The sequence below is a fragment of the Ixodes scapularis genome, unplaced genomic scaffold (genome assembly GCF_016920785.2).
Source record: "Ixodes scapularis isolate PalLabHiFi unplaced genomic scaffold, ASM1692078v2 PGA_scaffold4__175_contigs__length_147842914, whole genome shotgun sequence".
Classification (NCBI taxonomy): domain Eukaryota; kingdom Metazoa; phylum Arthropoda; class Arachnida; order Ixodida; family Ixodidae; genus Ixodes; species Ixodes scapularis.
The window spans coordinates 83,019,882-83,041,539 of NW_024609879.1; the positions used below are offsets into that span (position 1 = coordinate 83,019,882).

Here is a 21,658-nt window from a genome sequence, read left to right on the forward strand (position 1 = left end):
GCGACGTAGCCTCTTCTCAACGATATGTTCAACAGCAAGAAGTAGACCATGCAACTCTGCCGTTAAAATTGTGGCAAAGGGGTTCAGTCTTTTTACCTTGGAAACAGATGGTCCAATCATTGCACAGCCTACAAACGATTCAGTTTTAGTACCATCTGTATAAAAGCTTGTGTAGTGCTGATAGTGGCTCTGTAGTTCGAAGAACTCTTGCTTCAGCACTTCGTCCGGAGTGTCTTTCTTGCTGTGTTTTGTCAGTGTAAAGTCACAATGGACGAGGGTGTAATCCCAAGGAGCTACAGTGTTTCTGTGCTGTGTCACGCAGGGTTTGGGCTCCAGACCAAAGAGTTCTGCTGCCGTAGTATTTCTCAAGGCAAAAGGAGGAACAAAACTTGACTTATTTTGGAAAGTCCTTTGAAACCTAATTTTTACAACAGAATCATGAGCAGGATGGAGAGGAACAGACCTTACTCGGAGTGAGTACATAAATCCTAGAGCAAAGCGTCTTTTCTCAAGAGAGACCTCATTGGCCTCCGCATAAAGGCTGGGAACCGGGGAGGTGCGGAATGCTCTGATAGACAGCCGTAGCCCCTGATTATGAATAGGGTCTAACATCTTCAATACTGATGCTTTAGCTGAGCCATACACAAAGCTGCCATAATCTAGACGGGAGCGAACCACTGAACGATAAATGCGTAAAAGGCACAGTCTATCAGAACCCCAAGATTGATGAGACAATACTTTTAGGATATTAAGTGATTTTGTGCATTTCAACTTCAACTGCTTAATGTGAGAAACAAAAGATAATTTTGAATCAAACAGAAGACCTAAAAACTTATGTTCACTCTTCACAGCTATAGGCAGTCCATAAATGGTTAACGAAGGATCTTGAAAAATTCCTCGCCGGCGAGAAAAGCATACACACACAGTTTTTTCTGTGGAAAACCTGAAACCGTTGGTATCAGCCCAGTTCGTCAATTTGTTGATTGCCAGTTGAACTCTCCTTTCACATATGGAGCGGTTACATGATGATACTGAAACTTGGATGTCATCAACATAAATAGAGTATTGAACTGAAGGAGGTATTACTCGGGCAATGGAGTTTATTTTTATAATGAAAAGAGTGACACTAAGTACACCACCCTGGGGAACACCATTTTCCTGTACAAAATCCCGAGAGAAAGTTGTTCCAAGTTTCACACGAAATGAGCGGCACTCTAAATAGGTTTTAATGATGCCGAACATGCTCCCGCAAATACCGATGTTGATGAGGTCTTGCAGGATTCCAAATCGCCAGGCAGTATCATAAGCCTTCTCCAGATCAAAAAACACAGAAAGGCAGTGCTGTTTGTTCACAAATGCCTCTCTCACGGCTGTCTCGAAGCGAACCAGGTGGTCCACTGTGGATCGTGCCGACCGAAAGCCGCATTGATACCCGTCTAGAATTTTGTGAGTTTCAAGATAATGCATAAGCCTTCTGTTAATTATTCGTTCCAGAGTTTTCGATAGACTGCTAGTCAATGCAATAGGCCTATAACTAGAAGCACTAGAAGGATCCTTTCCCGGTTTAAGCAAGGGTACTACAAAGGCCACCTTCCAAGAAGTTGGAAAGTGGCCTTCAGACCAAATTCTATTGAAAAGATATAAAATGAAATGAACAGTTGAAGGATGAAGATGTTGAAGCATAATGTAATGAATTCCATCTGGGCCAGGTGCAGTCTGCTTAGGGGAATGAAGAACCATTTCAAGTTCATGCAACGTAAGTGGAGCATTATATGGGTCTTGATAGCCACTCGAACTATTTACTGACCTTTTTTCTACCTGTACTTTGTGTCGAAGGAAAGTAGGCGTGTAGTTCCTTGAGCTGGAAACGAACTCGAATTGTTCGCCAAGAATGTCTGCCTGTTCTTCGAGGCTTTCAGGGCATATTCCATTTTTTGTCAAAAGAGGAATGGAAAAAGCATGGTAAGAGCCATTTATTTTGTGGACTCGATCCCATACCTCCTTTGGTGTCGCCTGACTATTTATAGATGACGAATACTTCATCCAACAATGTCTTTTAAACAGCCTGCGAATAAATCGCGCAGAAGCCTTCATTTTCTTGAAAATAACAAGGTTGCTCGGTGTAGGGTACCGCCTAAAAATGCCCCATGCTTTGTTTTGTTTCTTTTTAGCCTTTTGGCAATCTTCATTCCACCATGGTTTCGGTCGTTTGGGAAGGTGAGTGGATGTCATGGGTATTGCGATCATAGCAGCTTCCAATATGTGCTTTGTAATATGGTCTACTGCCTCTTCAATAGAAAGTTGATGGAGAGATGTAATAGCTAAAACAGAGGATTGTTTGAAAAGTGTCCAATTGGCTTTGTCAATCTTCCACCTAGGTGTCCGAGTTGGAAGTGTAATAGGGTGATTGTGAAAGTCTAAAATAATGGGAAAATGATCACTGCCATATGGATTAGAAATGACTTTCCATGTTAGAAAAGGAAATAATGTGGGATGCACAATTGGAAGATCAATTGATGTGAATGTACGTGTTCCTGATGAAAAATGTGTAGATTCTTTCGAGTTGAGCAAACATAATCCTGATGACAGTAAAAAACGTTCAATAAGTGCTCCTCGTGTATCTTTTCGTCCACTTCCCCAGAGAGGATTATGAGCATTAAAATCACCCACAAGCACAAAAGGAGAAGGAAGCTGATCACAAAGTAATTCAAGTTCCTCATACTTAAGCTGGTAGTTTGGAGGTATATATACAGAACAAATAGTAATCAATCGGTTAGTCAGTATACGGGTAGCAACGGCCTCTAGTTCAGTGTTTAAGGGTACTTCCAAACATGATACAGAGCGTTGCAAAACGACAGCAGAACCTCCAGATGGATGGCTTGAATGCTGCCGATCTTTCCGAAACACTTGGAAATGCCTGAGGACATTTGTGTGACTCTCTTTTAAGTGAGTCTCTTGCAAACAGAGGGCAATGGGACTGTGTTCCTCTAGTATATCAGTAATATCATCATAGTTTGCAAGAAGACCTCGACAGTTCCATTGTAGAACAAGTGGAGGCATTATTATGTAAAAGAGATGCAAGTATAAAAATACAATCAACTACTCTGGTCTTGGGATGACGTTCCCAGAGGAAACTACTTTGGAGGTATTACTGTTTTTTTCGTTTTTTTCTTTGTTTTAGAAATCTCCCATTCCATATCGTCCTGATCGGACGAAAGAGCGGAAGGCTCGGTGGCCTCGTCCCTCGCCCCCACCTCTTGAGACGAGGCTTGTTGTGTAGGTTTGGGCAAAGTCGAGGTACGGGGCCGGACTCCCCGGCCACGACCGCCCTCACTCAAAGGGGCAGCAGTGGAGGTGCTGGGCTGAACGTCGCCCAACTCCATCCGTCCCCGCCCCTCAGCTGTTGAAGGAGCGGCGTGATGCCGCTCCTTGGACGAGGCCCTCTCCCGTGAGTTGGGGCAAGACTCTCGCTCCTTCTCCCTGGGGGGACACCTTGGAGTGGAGACAGCTAGGGAGGCTCCCTGCCTGTCCCGTGGTCGAGAGGCAGCTGGTGCGCTTCCTCCAGAAACGAGGGGAAGCGGCTGCCGCTGCTGGGGGGTTGGGGACTGAAGAGCCACTGCCAGGACCTCAGGAGAGACCTGAGTGGCCTTCGATTCTGTTCGCGGTGCTAGTCCCCTTTGCACCGCCTGCGCAAACGTTCCTTTTGCGAAAAAGGAATACTGTTGTTTTGCCTCTTGGTAGGTAATATTCTTTTGTGCTTTAAGGGTTAGGATTTCTTTTCCCGCTTCCATTGTGGGCATGTTCTAGCATAAACAGCATGGTTGCCTTGGCAGTTAACACAGTTGAGAGTATTCTCACAAATGTCAGCAACATGGTCGTTGCTGCCACACTTTGCACAAGTTTCACGGCCCCGACAGTTTCGCGAGCCATGCCCGAAGCGCTGACGCCGGAAACACCTTTGTGGGTTGGGAATAAAAGGCCGGACTTTGCAGTGTAGGTAACCAGCTTTAACGGTCGTAGGAAGCGTATGCAGTTCAAAAGTCAGGATCAAATGCTTGGTTGGCTGCTCCTGCCCGTCTTTGCGGATGGTGATCCGCTTGACGGCCACCACTGCCTGTTTCTGGAGTCCAGCCAGAATTTCATCCTCAGTGCAATCTATCAGATCAGGCTCAGAGATAACACCTCGAACACTATTCAGTGTCCGATGTAAGCTTACTTTTATCTGGTGTTCGCCTAGACATGTCTGTTTTAGAAGCGTCCTGCTTTGAACTTCTGTTTCAACCTCGACAAGAAGGTTACCAGAAAGCTTTTTCGCCTTGAAAGCTTTGCCAATAATGGCATCAAGACATTTTGAAACTAGAAAAGGCGAGAGCTTAGCCAGTGGCTTTTCTTCATCTAGGGCTTGAATGACAAAAAATCTTGGAAACTTTGGCGGTTCGGATGCTTTTTCGAAAGTAAGTACGGAGCAACCCCTTTTAGGGGCACGCGCCGTGTTCGGTTTGGAGGAGGGGGGAGCCATAAGAGGCGGAGAGTCTTCAGAACCTGTGGTGTGCCGCCCACCACGGAGCCCAACACGGGAATAGGTAACGCACCATAACAAACAGGGCTTTGCTGGAGACGTTACGCTACTAGCACTGCCCAGGTACTATACCCAAGTGTGGTTCTGGACAAGGAGTCTGTCGCCACCCAAGGTTAGCCCTTGCCGCCAAAGGAGTTGAAAAAAGAAACAAGAGAAATGAGAAGAGTAAAAAGAGGGAGAAGACAAGGGTGAAAGAGAGGAGGGGATAGTAGAAGTGGCGACTAGGCTGAATCATCCTGGCCGGGCCTTACCAGGACTCCCGTCTATGAGAAGCGGGGGCCGAAGTGGTGTATTGCCTCGCCCGGGGGGCCCCGAAGGGTCCAAACCTACCCCGGGCTCGGCTCAACCACCAGGATGCCCTTTTCCCCAGACACGGGAAAGCCACGCACAGCCATACGTGGGCGGGCGAACCCGCATGGCTCGGGGTCCGTGGAGACGCCACTCTCCAAACACCTGCTTTCACAGGTGCCCCCTGCGGGGGAGGTGACGGTGTAATTCCGGTTAAACTTACCCTTACAAAAAAAAAAAAAAAAAAAAAAAAAACTTTTTTTTAGTAACGATTTTTGTTGTTTGTTTTATGTACTCGCTTTTTCTCCCCGTGGATGAAAACGAAAATTTGACGAATTGAAATTATTCCCGTACATCAATAAGTAGAAAAATTATTTTATAATTACTTTTAAAAATATGTAATTTTTCCCCTAAAATATTTCGAGGACACCTAAGCACTCCTTATGAGTTGTGAATGCGAAAGCATCCCTGGCTCGCTGGTGACCGTTGCGCCGCTGGGTGAGGCAGCAGCGGGAGTACGAAGCTCGGCGCGGCGCGTGCTGGAATCACGTCTCCTTTCATCATCGTCACCCTACCCTTAGCGAAAAGCCGGTCAAAATAAGTATACTGAAAGTATACTAATAGTGAACTTGGGGTATGTACTGAAATCGTACTAGTTTCACACTTTCATGAAACAAAATAGTACACCTTTAGTACACCCCAAGCACATATGTAGTATACCATAAGTGCACCCCAAGCGTAATTTTAGCATACATGAAGTATATTTTAAGTACACTTAAAGTATACAATCAGTACAAAGACCCCACTGAAAGTATGCTTTTAGTATACTTCAGTACACTTCGAGTCTACTGATTTGGAACGACTTTTCGCTAAGCGTAGGCTTAATGTCAAACCAGCGCATACCCGCCCCTTAGCAAAAAGAGGCCGTACTTCAAACGAAGTTGAAATATATTTAGTACGAATATTCATTTTGTATTTATTCTGTATTATTTTGGCCGCATTCGAAATACGCGCGTAATGTATTCAAAATACATTATAAATATGAATCAAAAAATATTTTAGATATACCAAAAATATTATTCCTTCACACTCAAGATGCCATTTGTGGATTAAAAAACGGTTACACAATTTTTTTTTTATTTTCGATTTTGTCAGCAAATGGTGTCCCTGTGGTATTTGAAGGCACTACTAAATACATCTCACAAAGCCACATTAGAAACGAACACAAACACAAACACCATGACGCACTGAAGTGCTGATTCACAGTCCCGTTGACTGCTCTAGAGCCTTATATAGCCTACATATTGAAGGTAATAATTTTTTCGGTGACCACCTCTGCGCTTATTAAGGTTACAAGTATTCGATCTTCTCCTCGGGAGTCTGTCAAGGGGGAAACAGTGTTTTGAAGTTCGTGGACGATATCTCTTACTAAAAGGCATTGGTACAACTAATAACAATTCGGCACAGTCCCTAAAACAATATCCACACAAACGGCTCATAAAATACATGTTATTGCTTCTCTGCGTAGCACCACTCAGGGCGAAGCGAATGAAGGCAGTTTCTTTACTTTAAAATACTGTAAACGACTTTATTTTCGTGAAGACCTAATTCTCGCAAAGTTGGCGAATCGCCTACAATTCTGAAAAATAGGTCCCGTGAACAATTCCGGCAAAATGTAAAAACATCAAAATCTATATTGCGATCCCAGGGCGTCGCGAAAATTAGAATTTGCGAATTATTCAAAAACTCCAACTTTGACCTAAATCGCGAAATATTGAGCCCGCGAAAAATAAATATTTTACAGTAGTTGTTTTTGCCTTTCCTTTTTAGTAGTTGACTATTTAATATGGTAGTTAATGTAACTGTATTAAAGTCACTATTCACATCACGTACAATGGTGAGTATACACGTTCAGTGAACTAACATTGTGCTAACAAAACCACGCCAAACGTATCTGTTCACAGCACCTGCTGAAGCTTTCCAGCATCAGCAAGTGTTGTGGTTGTAGTTCCCGAACCCCGTTTGTGATTGGTGTGCAAGGAACTGATCAGGTGTGTTCTTGATAGAAAAAAGGAAACAATAGCATAAACTGGGCTGATTTATCAGTGCGATGCTGCGCAATTCAATTGCCAAACTAATCAAATGTATTTAGGCGCTTCAGTGTACTCCATATCTGCTTGAAGTGAACTTCAGAAGGGGAGCTTTTAAATATTTTGGTAGTTTAAGTCAAACTACCAAAGTATTGCAGTCAAAAGGTACTTAGAGTATAACACAACAGTATTTACGATTTTCAGGTATTTTAAGAGTATTCTGCACGTATTCTTGATTGCTCCATTTTTTTAGGGTTGGAGTATATTTTGCATGAATTAAATAAATATTTCAAGAAATATATGTGAAAGGTATTTTGTGCCTATTAATTTAGTATTTACATATTTCAAAACGAATGAAGGGAACTTCAAATGTAGTTTAAGTAAAGGTATTTTAAAATGATTTTTAGAAGTATATTTTAGTACTAAGTAACAAAAAAAGAAGTTTATATTTTCGGTATATTTTTTGTGTACTTACAATTATGAATTGTATTTCAAATACACTCAAATTAGAATGTGGTATATTTCAAACGTATTAGTTTTCGCTAAGGGGCGTCCCCCCCCCCCCCCCCCCCTCCTTTTTCGCTCAGGGAAACTTAGGTGCTGTTTTTCGCTGCTATGGACGGAATTTATGTGCTGTTTCGCTTAGTCAATGGGAATTTAGGTGCTTCTTATCGCTGCTACAGACGGCAATAACGCCGGCCACACTCAGATAACGCCCGTTTGCTTCATGGGACAGTTAATGCTTTTGCATTAGAAATTACTGATAAATGTAAGGTACTACAAGTAATTTCGTTATTGTTACGTATTACGTGCAAGTCTGCTTCAGAGTATATAGCAATATAATTGTTGCATTTATTCTTAGCGCTCCAAAAGAGAGAACGTCAAGACCTTCGCAAATGCAGGCGGGCTCGTTCCAAATCCGGATTTCAGTATAGAAAAAAAAAAAAAGAAGTGAATAGGCATTTTTGTTTACATGAATTTGCCTGACATTGAAATGCATCATATTGCTTTGTATTATAGCGACTGGTCTTATTGCAGCTTGCCGAAAAACGGTGTCTCTGGATAAGTAATAGCATCATTCAATCTCTCTCTCGCTCAATCGCCACTAACACACCAAAAATATATTTGTAATTATGAAAAAAAAATTTAATATGATTTTGTTTTCTATTATACTTGTGGGATTCTTTTTTTTTCAGATGGCATGAATCGAAAGGTTTGAGATTATGCATATGTTAAGCTTAAAATGCAGTGAGAGGTAAGGACACCTATTATTTGTATAAAGTAACAGAATTAATATGAAAATACGAGACATATCTGACGAATCGATCTCATTGAAAAAAATGTTTTTGTATATCTGTGTCTTTCTTATGTCTACGATAAATATTCAACCTTCTTACCATAAACATCATCGTTTCTGCTTTTGAGAAATCAAACAGATTTTACTCTTTTTGAACATTCGAGTGCGGTATTCTACGTTCAGTTTTGTAGTACGATTAAAACTGTGGCCTGGTCATGTTTTTCAATCAGACGAGGTTCTAGGAAACTATTGCTTTAGCTAAATAACCCAGATTAATCGCAGAGGAAACGGCTGAAAATTTTTAATTGAACTCCATAACAATTAACTACGCCTTTTTACAAAATTTCTGCTCAACTATTCTGGTTCTTAATTAATCGCTCATGAAATACGTCTATTCAGTGAAAACACTAACTTCACGCTTGAAGACGGCACAATAACAGGAAAGAAAAGAAAATTTTAAGTTCATATTTTAATACAAAACACCGAGTCTGGTGAGAATCGAAGGACAACAAAGCACTACAACATCTAAAATGCAATCAAATTTATTTTGAGATTTATATATAGGGTTTATTACCCCCAACAAACAAAAATAAAAGAGACGAGAAAACATAAACAGTCTTTCCATAAACGCATATTCTGTCTTTCCTCTCTTTCTTTTGGTTGGTTTGGGGTACTTGAACCCTACGTAAAGCTCAACCTTCTGCAAATAAATTCTGCTGTGTTTCAGTTTTTGTCTTATGTTGTTTTTCGTGTTTCCTCTATCTCGGGTTTCGTCTTAAAATACATTCGACCATGGGCAGCTAGTTTACGACCTAACGTTTTGTGCGTTAGCGTCCTAGTTTCAAGCAAGGCCAACAAGTTTGAGGGGAGTGACGCCGTATACGTCATGACGAAACGGCCTTTCGTGGAAGCAAGAACGAAACAACGAAGAGGACATAAAATGAAGCTCTAAACTTTCTAGGCTCTAATATTTTACTGTTGGGGGTTTCGCCAACGTACTCATTTATGGGTTGTATCCAAGAAAGTGCTAGATCTATCAATCTTCGAAGAACCTATCCATTACTGGAATGTACAATCCAGAGCAGCCAACTATCATTCTTACATGAAACAAATAAAATATTTCCTATCTCTAAATAAAATGTTTTAACAAAAGAATGACTGATGGCGTAGGGTTTAGCGCAAATACGACAGGTTTATATTCGAATATCCCTCGTCTTTCACCTTTGTCTGCCTTATCTAGTATTTCGTGAGTCAAAATAATTGTTGGCCCTTTGAAGGAACCGCATAAATTGGTTTCTGAATAAATATTAATTTATTAAGAGCCCGAATGAACTCAAGTCTATGAACATTTTGAAATAGTCTGTGGGACGTGACAGCCGAAAGATGGCGACAGTTGTTGACGAAGAGATGAAATGGCTTCCAATACAATGTTTCTCGCTGGCTCTGTGTCAGTTCGACGTGTTTTATTAGAAAAATATTAAAAGCGTGCAATACACCCAAAAAGCCCGTAATCACCCGCTATGTAGACATAGTCAAAGTATTTCATAATAATGTTATCGATGCCTGCGATTTCCATTTAGCGTACGTAGAATAAGTTCTAGAGTTGGTTCTGTAAAGCGGCCGATCTGAAGAAGTGAAATCATCAGCGTCACATGATGTGTCACGTGTTCGCGTCACGTGGCTAAGCTGGTTACGTGATCCTGTTCGTTTAAGTAGGCGAGCGATGTCTCGGAAGCTAAATACAGCAGACTTTGTTACTTTGGTGCATATCAAGGTTTGGTGGCCATTGCAAGCATGTCAAATTTGCCGCATGCTCTCTCGCTTGTGGTGCTTTACTCTCGTTAGCTGGCGTGATAAATCATGAACCACAGTGTCAATCAAAGGCATGGTCATCGGAATTCACGGCATGCGTTTCGGTAGATAAAGTGTTGCACAAAGACTTACCTACGCAAATACGCATTCTGCGTATGACCCTTTTGTCGGTTACGGGTAACCAAAGTACTCTAGCGATTTATTTATTTTATATTCACCGACAAGATGAAAACAACCAGAAGGGGCTTCAGTTCTCCCGCCTTCAGCGCAAACTTCCTAGCTTCGATAACGCTTCGTCGTTTCGTTTGCCTCAAGCTCGCACGCGCAACCAAAATCACAGCGAGATGGAACGAGCGCATGATAGAGACCGGTTGTCCGAAAGAGACGCCCGGTCATTCTCCTTTGGTCGTTGATTATTTGGTTTATCATACCTCATTTGCTGTGACGTTGCAAAATTTTTGATGTTTGAGACTGCAGTAATTATTCGGGCTCATATTCGTCCCCGGGAGCACTTTTGTGTTTGCATGGTGTGGTTCCTTCTTTGAATTAACTTTTATGCAGTCTTCACCTAATTTTCTGGAAAAGGTAGAAAACAAAAATAAAATATTTGGGGACAATAAGTATTTGTTTTTTATTTTATACCTCGAATTATCAAGAACGTAATTTTTATATTTTTATACACGTTGTTTATTGACGAAGAGTAAGTATATTTTGGTTTGATTGCGTGCAGGCGCTTTAAAATTTAAATAATACAATACCGTTTTACTTACAATTTTACCCATTTCATGATAGAATTGTGGCATTTTTTCACTCTCTGGTAGGTCAAGACGGCGTTAGTATAAAAAACAGTAGAATAATTTTAGATATTGCTTAGAATAAAAAAAATCTGGCACATTGTCTGTCAACAATACTTACAGTGCAAATTAATTTATTTTTATAATTTTTTTAGAAACTCTAAGCACGAAGACACTTCAATAAACGCAGAATCGGAAGGTTAACAAAAGCTAGTTGAAGCCAAGAATTCACGATACAAGGTAAAACCGAAAATGAAACTCCCATGTTAATTCAAAATAGAATTTGCGAAACAGGAACTGAAAATCTTAATACCAAAACCCTCTCCTTTTTAGTCGCCTCATGTTCAATCAGTCTTGTACACGTTACTAAAAATGTTGTTGCAGGTTTGTTCATTTGACCAAACGCGATGAAACTCGACAGCTTTGAGGAGCATTGTGAGTAAAACAAAATTAGAAAATGAAATGGTAAGACGTCTAGAACGACGCCCATGAAGTTGTCCTAGAGGCCATTGTCAAGAACGACGTCTAGGACGATCTCTGGGACGACCTCGAGGACGATGTCAAAAACAATGTTTAGGACCACGTCCAGGACAACCTCTAGGACGGCGTCTGGGACGGCGTCGAAGACGATGATCTAGAGGACGACGTCAGCAATGACGTCTGGGACAACCTCTAGGACGACCCCTAGAACGACATCAAGGACGACGTCTAGGACGACCTAGAGGCGGCGTCTTAGAGGACAACGTCTAGGAAAACTTTGAGGACGGCCTCTGGGAGAATTTCAGGGACGACCTCTAGGATGACGTCGAGGCCGGGGTCGAGGACGTCAGGTCACGTCAGCTTCAGCCACCGGCTCTTAAAAGCTTACGCGACCGGCTCTTACGCCACCAGAACTTACGCAAACGGAGCTTAAACAACCGGCGCTTACGTAACCGGAGCTCACGCGACCGGCGCTAACGCGACCTGAGATTACGCGAGCGGCCCCTTCTGTCAAGGGCGCTTGAGCCACGGGCGCTTCACCCACCGGCGCTTCAAAATAACATACCCTTTACGCAGCATCGCTTCAGCCACGAGCAATTACCTCTATCGCTTCAGCCGCGAGCACTTCAGCCACGGGCGTTTCGTGACCTTGATTACGCGACCTTGAGCTTGGTTGGGCCTAGAAAGCTGCCGCTTTGAAGTGTAATCGATTATGTACAAATTTTCTCGTGTTTTAAAAGTATTCAATTGGGGTTACTTGAATAGGTGAAAGGAAAATGATTTGAACGTTACTTGAAAGTTAACGTTACTTTTTTATCACTTCAGAAGCATTTTATTGCTACCACTTGCAACATTCAAAACTCGATATAAAAATAAACTAAAGAAGAAATTAAGACAAAAAATATACTATAATATAATATAAATATCATGGTTTTGCGTACACCTTAGATGTACGCAAAACCATGATCAAATATTGGAGCCGGGTATTAATCTCCAGCGTGAAATCGTCACTTTCTATGTTTTGTTCAACTTGGGAAAAATATACACTTGTAGTTAATGTCTTGTACCAAACCGGAACTGAACCGAACACCGGAACTGAGCCGTTACTTTCAATGAATCTCAGCTGAACCGGGTAGATTTTTTTGCTCCATCATGCAACTACATGTGAACTCGAGCAAATCAAAATATAATTCCGAACCGGTTGTACGAAACGGCTCAAAATCCTTATTCGGTCATTTCGGCCCAGCTTACCCACCAATCTTTAACTTTCATTGTCGCCTGGTTTACGTTTTTTACCAGCAATTCTGGAGATAATATCAACGGTAATATACCCTAAGACAGGTTGGAACGAAATAGCCAAGTTACTGACGCAAAGGCGCCGCAAGATTGCATCATCCCAACATAAATTGGGAGAAAACCCCCGAGAACTTGGTGCCACGACGACTCCAAACAAAGCGACCAAAATATTAGCCCGCTTGGGTCCGTATCCTTCACAGCATTCGCTATAAATAAATACAAAGCATGGAACTGCCCAAGTAGCACACCACGTCGTGTTGGGGATGGGGCGGTATTGGCCTGCCGGGATACTAATACTGGCCAGTATCGGAACCGCCCAAGGGGCGACATCGGCCGGTCCCAATGCCGGACTCCGGCCGGTACCGCGGGAATTTACTGGGAAACCGGGATGTCGGGAATACGGGATGTTCCCAGTGAGCTCCCGACGCAGATCCCCGGCATGGAGCCGGTGGTACGGTAGGAAACCACCAGTGAGCCAGCGTATTTCCGGGTCATAGCCAGTCCAATTGAAGATTAGTCCCAGCGGAGTAAAAGACCAGTGCCAGCGTAATTGCGGATCGGCGCCAGCGTATTTGTCATTCAGTGTGCCCAGCACAGAGCCACTAGAATGCTAGCTGTGTCAGGCTTTAGAGCCCAGGTAGGACATCCTACTGCATTAAAATTTTGAAGAGCTAGCTTCTCAGTAGATCAAAATCACTTAAATGTGGAAATGCTAAATTTCTGTCCGAACCATTTTACTGGTTTTATAGGTTTTCATATCTTTTATAGGTGCCGACCGTTTTTATACGTTTTTTGGACTTTAACCGAGACAAGCCAGTTTAATATTTGTGCATTTTTAAGAAACAATTCTGTGTGAACAATCGACTTTCTCCGTGTATACAGTATACTCATGGCAATTATTGTATACTTGTTGAGACGACATGTCCCATTCATCAGTCACCCAGATGCATATTGTGGGTAGTACAAGAAGGGAACATACATTTTTTTTTTTTTTTTGCCGTGACGTTTTTTATTGTGGCTCATGCATTTATAGCAGCTAGCTTCTCAGCCAGAGTGTCCCTCATCGTCAAAGGCGGTTGCAACTCGACCGAGTCATACAAGAAGAGCTAGGACCGCAAGTAGACTGCAAAGAACCTAAGCGTCAAGCCAGTGGCCGCAGCCAGGAACAGCCACCAGAATTCACTGCCCTGACTGAAAAAAAACGAGGTAGATTACGTCAACGATGGCCAACCCGTTGCAGCAAGCTTCGGCCGCTCCCATTGTTGTTTATACGCCCGTCGCACATCGCACTCGGACGCCCTTCCACAACGAGGTGTACGAAGACGTCGAGTACTGGACGGACATATACGACCTTGTCGCCCGACAAAACGAGTAGACAGACTACCTTGCAGAACCTGTATTTCTTGCTGGAAGAAACTGCAAGCCACTTGTTTAAGAACCACGAATCCTCCTTGACGTCGTGGGAGGCTTGCATGACCGAGCTCAAGCGTACCCTCGTCAGTCAACATCAACGGAAGATAGCCATATATCTGCTTCGGTCCAGGGCACAGGGCCCCAACGAGAGCGTCACCGCCTTCGTCGAGCATGTTTTGCGCCTGAGCGCCCGCGTGTAATTTTCTAGCAACTTCAACTTGTCGCGGCAAAAGGTACAAGCCTAACCTTAGTCTGCTTTCTTTTTCTCCTTTTTCGTCGCGTTTTTGTTCTTTCCCCCGGGACCAGAGATGTCAGCTCCCAGGATGTGCCGCGTTCTGCTCCAGTATTTATCCTCCTGATCGAGGTTGTGCAGGCGTATCTCTAGGAGTCATTCATGACGCCGGCGAACCGATTGCTCGAGTGTCGCCTTGTCCTGGTTCGCAATGATTGCCGGAATCCTAGAAAAACCAGTACTGCTGGTCGTAGCTTCGTTTTGTCGCCGACGTTTACTGCTGGAACAATTAATTACGGCGCAACTGACCATTTTAAACCTCGAGCGAGCGGACAAACTACAGTGCGAACACGGCTAAAGCACACAAAACATAATATAACAGCGACGAATGCCTCCAACATGGATTCTGGCGTGTTGCGGTGAGATTTACGTGCCGTTAATAGCGTTGCAGAATGGTGTCATGCAAGAGCCTTGTAAAGATGACGATAGACCATTTGCAGAACCCCATTAACCTACATTGACTGTCACCATTCGGTTTTTTGGTGTAAAGAACGGGAATGAACCTCAGATAACGTCGAACACTAATGCAGCACTCGAGTCAAATAGACGATGAGACGAGCTCACAATGATTGCTGACATAACATTCGTGTAAAACGCATGCCCAGATTGTATGCCCGAAGTATGAACGCATCGGATAATTAGCGCAGTGGCTACTATAGTGTGTTTCATCACAATTTGGAAAACGGCGAAGGCTTCAGTCTGAGTGCGTCAATATGCACGTTGGAGAGAGGCACGTGACAACATGTCATTAGAGTGCTCTACTTCTGCAGAAAGTTGTCACATAACTTCACTCCATCTTTCCGATCGGCTCGAGGGAGCTTTAGCGTTTGCCCATTGCCAAGTTATGATGAAACGAAGTATAGACCGCACACATTTAAAAAATAAATGTATGTTGAAGAAACAAAAAGGAATGATACTCAACATTTTGTCTCAAGACTGCTTCTTCGGGCAAGAGGCGAACATAAACTCAAGTTATTTTGTCCGGTCAATTAGAGCAATTAAATAATTAACCGACCGATGCGATGAACGTTTGATGAAAAAAAAATATATGGGTGCAATAACTCATAGGAAAGTGAAACATGTGTAGTTAAATTTCTATTTCCAGTTGCATTCAATTTAACGAAATTGTGATATGTGTGGTGTTTTTTCTGAACCACTGCAGTTTTTGAAAGGTTGAAGGTGCTGGAATGATGGATCAGCAACAATCTAAAAGGAGTCTCATCATACTCTGGAGCTGTTAGCTGTTGATAGCGATGGACAAGGTTGAGCGCCTCCTAATACTAATTCCTGAGTGACTTTAAATACAGTAATTTCCGCACTTGCCAATAAAAAACGTGAAAACTTCCTAACTCTGTTCGGGGTTCGAAGGGGATAAATAGAACTGTTTTATGTACGACTGATTGGTTCGAATGCTTTGTAAAAGTTCGCGTACACGTCACTTCAGTGAGCGCCGTCTTTTCACTTAAGGAAAACAAAAACGATACTGCGATTGATTGCGAGCTACTACAATGCAAGTGAGTTATATCAAAATCTTGAGAACTGTCAAATCGCAAAATCGTCGATTAGTGCAAAATGTTAAAAATCGCAGGAGCCTACTCGTTGAAAGTTGCCGTGATGATACGGTGGCCTAACGCTGAAAGAACTTCCCCCAAGCATAAAACGTGACGCATACCTTTCGCATCGATTCTCAGATATTCCAGCGTTCAAACAAAGCAAGGAGAATGTGAAAATTATATTCTAAAGTGTATACCGATGTACAAAACATATCCGGAAATCCGGGCACCGCTATGGTAATTCGACTGATGCTGTCTCAGAGGTCCTAATATCAACAACAATCTTACGCAAACAGGGTATAAAGTCCCATTCCTTCAGATCTTCGCGTTATACCTACGTCAGAGAGAACGAAGAGGTCCGAAATTGTCGGCCAGCGGGTGCACATCACGACTGCCGCACACCAAACACTCTCGCATCCAGCAGCTCTGGGCGCTGCCATCGTACCGGTGACGTCACGGCTTTTGTGAGGTTACGTGACGAGTTGCCACTGTTGCATGGAACACGGCGGCAACGTGGCTGCCACTTTCCAACCTCGGGAATATCACTCTCAGCCCCTCTGCCTGGTTGATAATTACGAAGAACCCCAATGCTAAAACAAACAAAGGAAAAAGTAATAATTCGCCTTTGTGTTGACTTTACTTAGCCCAGTATTAGGGTTCTGCGCAATTATGATGATTCCGAAGTTTTTTTATTGCAGTGACAATTTATTTCTGAAGTCAGATTGACCATTACTGCCTAGGGCCGTAAGGTTGCTTGTTTAGGCATTTTTATGCGTGTTGTGTTATACTTTCTCTCGCTAGAAATAAATCACATTCTTTGCACCATGGGTATGTTACCTCAAATAAAAAAGAAAGCGGATAAAAATTGTTGACATAAGAGCATCGCGCTTTGAGATGTGAACGAATCCGCCCTCTTTGTCCACTCTGCAAAAAAGACGTGCTTACAATGGTGTGCAAATTTTTAACATGCTTTAGTGTGGTTTTATCTCTGAATGGGAAAATATTCTGCATTAAGGTAGCAATTTGGGCCAGTTGGTTCATGATCACCTAAAGAAGCGCGAAAAAAATACAAGGACGACGAAGTAGACTAATAAGAGCGCTCTTGTTTGTTTATTTCCTCGTATTTGTATTTTTCGCGCCTCTTTAGGGGAAATATTCTGTTTGGGTGAAAATTAGTTTTGAGGGTTCGCCAAGCATCGCAATTGCAACTTATTTTTTGCATCCTCGTTCTCGTGGGTGAAGCAACATATATATTCAAAGTCAATTACCAATACACAGTGTGGTGATTGTTGGCTTTTTTTTTTTTTAATGTCCCTGGAGTTGACTGGAATTTAAATGTGACAAATGCAGCACAAAAAGGGGCCCGCGCTGAGGATTAAAGTATAAGTTAGTTCGCGAACAGCAAAAAAACAAGATATGTTTATTTTCCCAAAAAAGGTAATTAGTAAATTTTATGTGTTTAGCTAATTAGCCTATTTTAGCAATCCCTGTTCTTTACCGTGACTGGCAGTTTGTTTCTGTATAAATTCCCCTTTTTTCACAAGCTCTATTTGTAAGAATTTTTAAAAAAATACTCGCAAAACGCTCGGTATATTGTCAGTTCAGCTGACAATATTTGTACTCTTTGTCACATTTGACGAGCAATTACTTTCCATCCCTACTTTTTCGAAGAGCTGGGCGAACTATAGCGTAGAAGCAAATTATCTCTCCAAAATTAGAAGATTAATGGCCTGCAGAAACGAGGACGCTGTTTACGCATTCGAATCGATGCTAGCGCGTCTATAGACATGGCGCTGCTCAGGTGCCTAGCGAAGGTGTGAAATGAAAGGTCGCACATATTTCTCACCTGACGAATTCCCCAATCTGTCGAATAGAGCATTTCGAGAAGTGGCCTCTGTTGGTTCCCAGAGTATAAGGTGCCATGGCGTATCCATCATTTTTGCTGCAATTGTTGACCAGATTTCCATCTGGACCTAGCTCGGTCTCATCCCCGTCATGAGTAGCTCCAAGCCTGCAAATATTTTAAATGTTCAGCTAATGTACGAGCCGGTAATTAGTTATTCTTGTACGACGCAATAAAAACATCAAATTTATAAAGTGTCCTAAGTCACCAGGCTCGATCTAAGATGAACCGTGAGAATCGATGCCTGCGCGTAGCATTGTAAACTTTTCATCAAAGGTGTATTTCAGAGGTCAGTTTTTTTCATGTAAAATTACGAAGTGTAGCTCCTTTTCCGTAAAAAATAGGACCAAGAATCATGCCAGGGTCCACGACGGGCGGCAACGCAGACGACCAAATTGATTTGCTGGGCGCGTTATGCGCACGTGTTGATAGATGGCGTCAGGAGCAGCGTACGAAGGAATAGCCGACCAGGGAAAGAAACCAGACGACACGCAGAAGAAATCCGTCAGCTGCAAGAACGCCGTCGTTATGCAACCGCGTTTTGTTTTAAACTAAGATTTGTTTTTATTGCCTGCATTTAATTTTAAGCAAATTAAAGTACATTACAAAACGATTATGTTCATTTTAATGAGCCACGGTGGTCGCCAGCAGTCTCGATAAGGAGGTAGAGCCATCTATCAATACGAGCACCCAACGCGCCTCGCCACTCGACTTTGTCGTCTGCGTCGTCGCCCGCCATTGAGCCTGGCAAGTTTCTTGGTTCTATTTTTTACAGAAAGGGAGCTAGGCTTTGTAATTTTACACAAAAAGCCGACATGTGAAATACACCTTTGATAAAAAGTTTGGATTGCTACGGACAGCAGTCGATTTTTACGATCCATTTTAGAACAAGCCTGGTGACTTGCGACACCTTAAATATATTTCGTATCCCTCAAAGTCCGACCGCCGTCAACAATACAATCCGGTGGAGCTTAGAGGAACTGCATATACTGCGCTTGCGCAGAAGTTTATCGCAAAGATCTCAATTTTTTTACTCCGAGTATTCTGGGAGAGGCGCCAGTTGCACTTGCAGGAGACGGGACGTGCACGACGACATAAGTCGGCGGTATACAGCGCATGCGCGGTCCTTATTTTACGGGTACTTTGGAAGCTCGTGCGTGCTGCTTGTTCGGTCGTTCTGTCGTCAGCTTGTACATCACCGCTCTCGAACAGTACCTCCGTTATATATGGAGCTCAACAGACATGCACACGCTACTCAAAAAGTAACCTAACATTATTACTCGTTACTCAATAATAAGTAATTGAGATATTTACTGCGCTTACTTAAATTTAAAAAAAAACACTAGCATTTCTTTAGCTAAAAAAGAGCGTTTTTTTATTGTTCTTCTGAATAGGGATGCCTCGAGCTTTTTTCGAATCGAAGTTTTGAAAGGTTCGAAAGATTTCGAATTTCGACCTTCCCATATCGAGAAATTCGACGGAAGTCGAATTTTCGAACATGTTAAAGTAAGAATTTCGACGCTTTTCGAAATATCGAACTTATTACGCTGCAAAATTCGATGCTTGTCAAATTTTCGAACTTGATAGACTAAAACATTCGATGATTTTCGAACTTTAGAATTTCTTGCACTAAAAAGTTCGAAGCTTTTCGAACTTTCGACCTTCCCACGATAATAAATTCGATAATTTTCGAACCTTCGAACTTATTAATCTAAAGAATTCGAAAATTGTCGAACCTTTGGTTCCTGAAAAGTCAAAAGTTTGACGAACTTCGATTTTAGGGTAAAAGTGCGAAGTTCGTCGGACTTCGAAAGACGGGCGGGGGGCTTCATTTGGATTTAAGCAGTGAGGTACATTCGTAATTTTTTTTTCTCGCATTTTTACATGTGGTGTTGCATTCATTGCGAAAGACAATGCCGTTTATTTCAATTATCTGGCATGCTTGGTTTTAATGAAATAGATTCCCGAAGGGCAAGGAAGGACGACGGGTTTTTGACAATTGTCGTTTGTGCTATATTTGAAGCGCGCTATAGCCGAAGATATTTATGGTAGATATGTTAAACTTTTTAAGAATGATCAATGTATAACCTAGGTAAGTGTTGCCTTAAGATATGATTATTGTTCAAGGCGAGTTTCGAATAAATATCCAAATATGAATGTACAGGCAATTATGCCCTAAACTTGGTAATTTTTTTCGTCGAAATTGTTTCAGGTATCGCATTTAAATTAACACCGCAGATATTACATATCATTACTATCTGCAGAATACAAATTAATGCAGATATTGTTCTTTTCACGTTGAGAAATAAATTAACCCAGGGAAAAAGATTTCTAATATTGTTCAAAATCGGCACGCCATAAAAAACAAAAAACAAAAAGTAACATTTAATATTTTTTTTTTTTTTTGATTTCACTTTTTTTGGGGACGTGTTTTTTTTTTTTTTTTTAGCCTGTACACATTTTGGTACCAGAAATTTGTTTCGCAGTTCTGGACCTCTGAATATGCAAGAATACCACACTTGCGGCGGATTCTTGATAGTTTTTTTTTCTCCAGCTTTTTTTTATTTTTTGCATTTATTGTTATGTTTATTTATTTCTTATTTTTTACCAATGGCACATTTATTTAGGTCGAAAAGACATAGCTTTGAACTTCCGAACCACTAAGCATGTGACGAGTAGTGCCTTCTGACAACGAGTTTCTAACAATGACCATCTACGCGACCTTTTATGCAGTGAAGAGCGACAGTAGCTATGCATATCCATAAATAATTTCAGATTAAAGTAAGCTCGACCATGCCCTCTTCCCCCGTATTGTTTTCTTTAACAGTCCAAAATATCTGGGGGGGGGGGGGGGAGCCTGAACCCCCCCTTCTTCCCCCCCGTTTTTCCTCTTCCGACGCTGCTGGTATGGTAGAACGCTCCTCGACCTCAAGTTGTGTCGGCTTCTGGGTGATTTCAGATAAGATCGAACAGGGGGTGGCTGGTCGACCTTCTTTAATTTGCTTCATAATTTTATATGTTGTTTCCCAATGTTCAAAATAAACAAAATCAGAATTATTTTCACCCAGAAAAGGAATTGTCGTACGCAAAAAATCGTACATCACGTAGAGGTGGAAAGTCGCATTTGCTTGCATAGCCGGAGGAGGCAACTTTGGTGATTAATAACTAAAGTTATACTTCTTAGGTAAGTTTAATAATGTTTTATTACAATCTATATGTACTTAGCAATATGAAAAAATATTTTTATTCTTGAGTATGTTTTAAAAAATAAATAAAAACATCAATTTCGGCTACTTGACCGTTTTTCTGCCAACTTTGCAGGCCTGTATCTTAGGACATAATTTAGTCAGAAACGTCATATTTTAAGTAAATACACTAATTATACATGTAAGTAGATTCACTAAAATTCAAATTTATTTAAGCGCGGGTTTGGGAGATTTTGGCAAGCAAACACGAGACAAGCACCAAAATAAAAATATTTAAGGCCAATTTAAAAAAAAAAGTCCCGTTCTCGATTTTTTTTCAAACTCTGACCAGTCATTCTACTTTATTTGGGGGTTACTATAGATTAAAAACATGTTGCATTATATTGATGGTGTAATAGATACAGCACCTCTACCGAGCCCCTTCTGCGAAGCTCGGCACGGTGTGCGCCCCCGTTTTGCGACGCAGTTATTGCGACTTCTTACTTTGAGAGAAAAGGTTTTTTTTTTTGTTACTCGAGTGCAGCAAGTAATAGTTCTTCCACATCTTTTGCACGTTATAATATATAGGCATTATATAGAATAAATTACACAACACATACAGGGTGATTTCAGATACGATCGAAAAGAGGGTGGCTGGTCGACCTTTTTAATTTGC

At 41.9% G+C, this 21,658-nt stretch overlaps 1 pseudogene; it reads right to left on the reverse strand.

The window, feature by feature from the left end:
* The window catches only part of LOC115313290, a 152,698-nt pseudogene that overhangs the window by 6,651 nt on the left and 124,389 nt on the right, over positions 1 to 21,658 (reverse strand).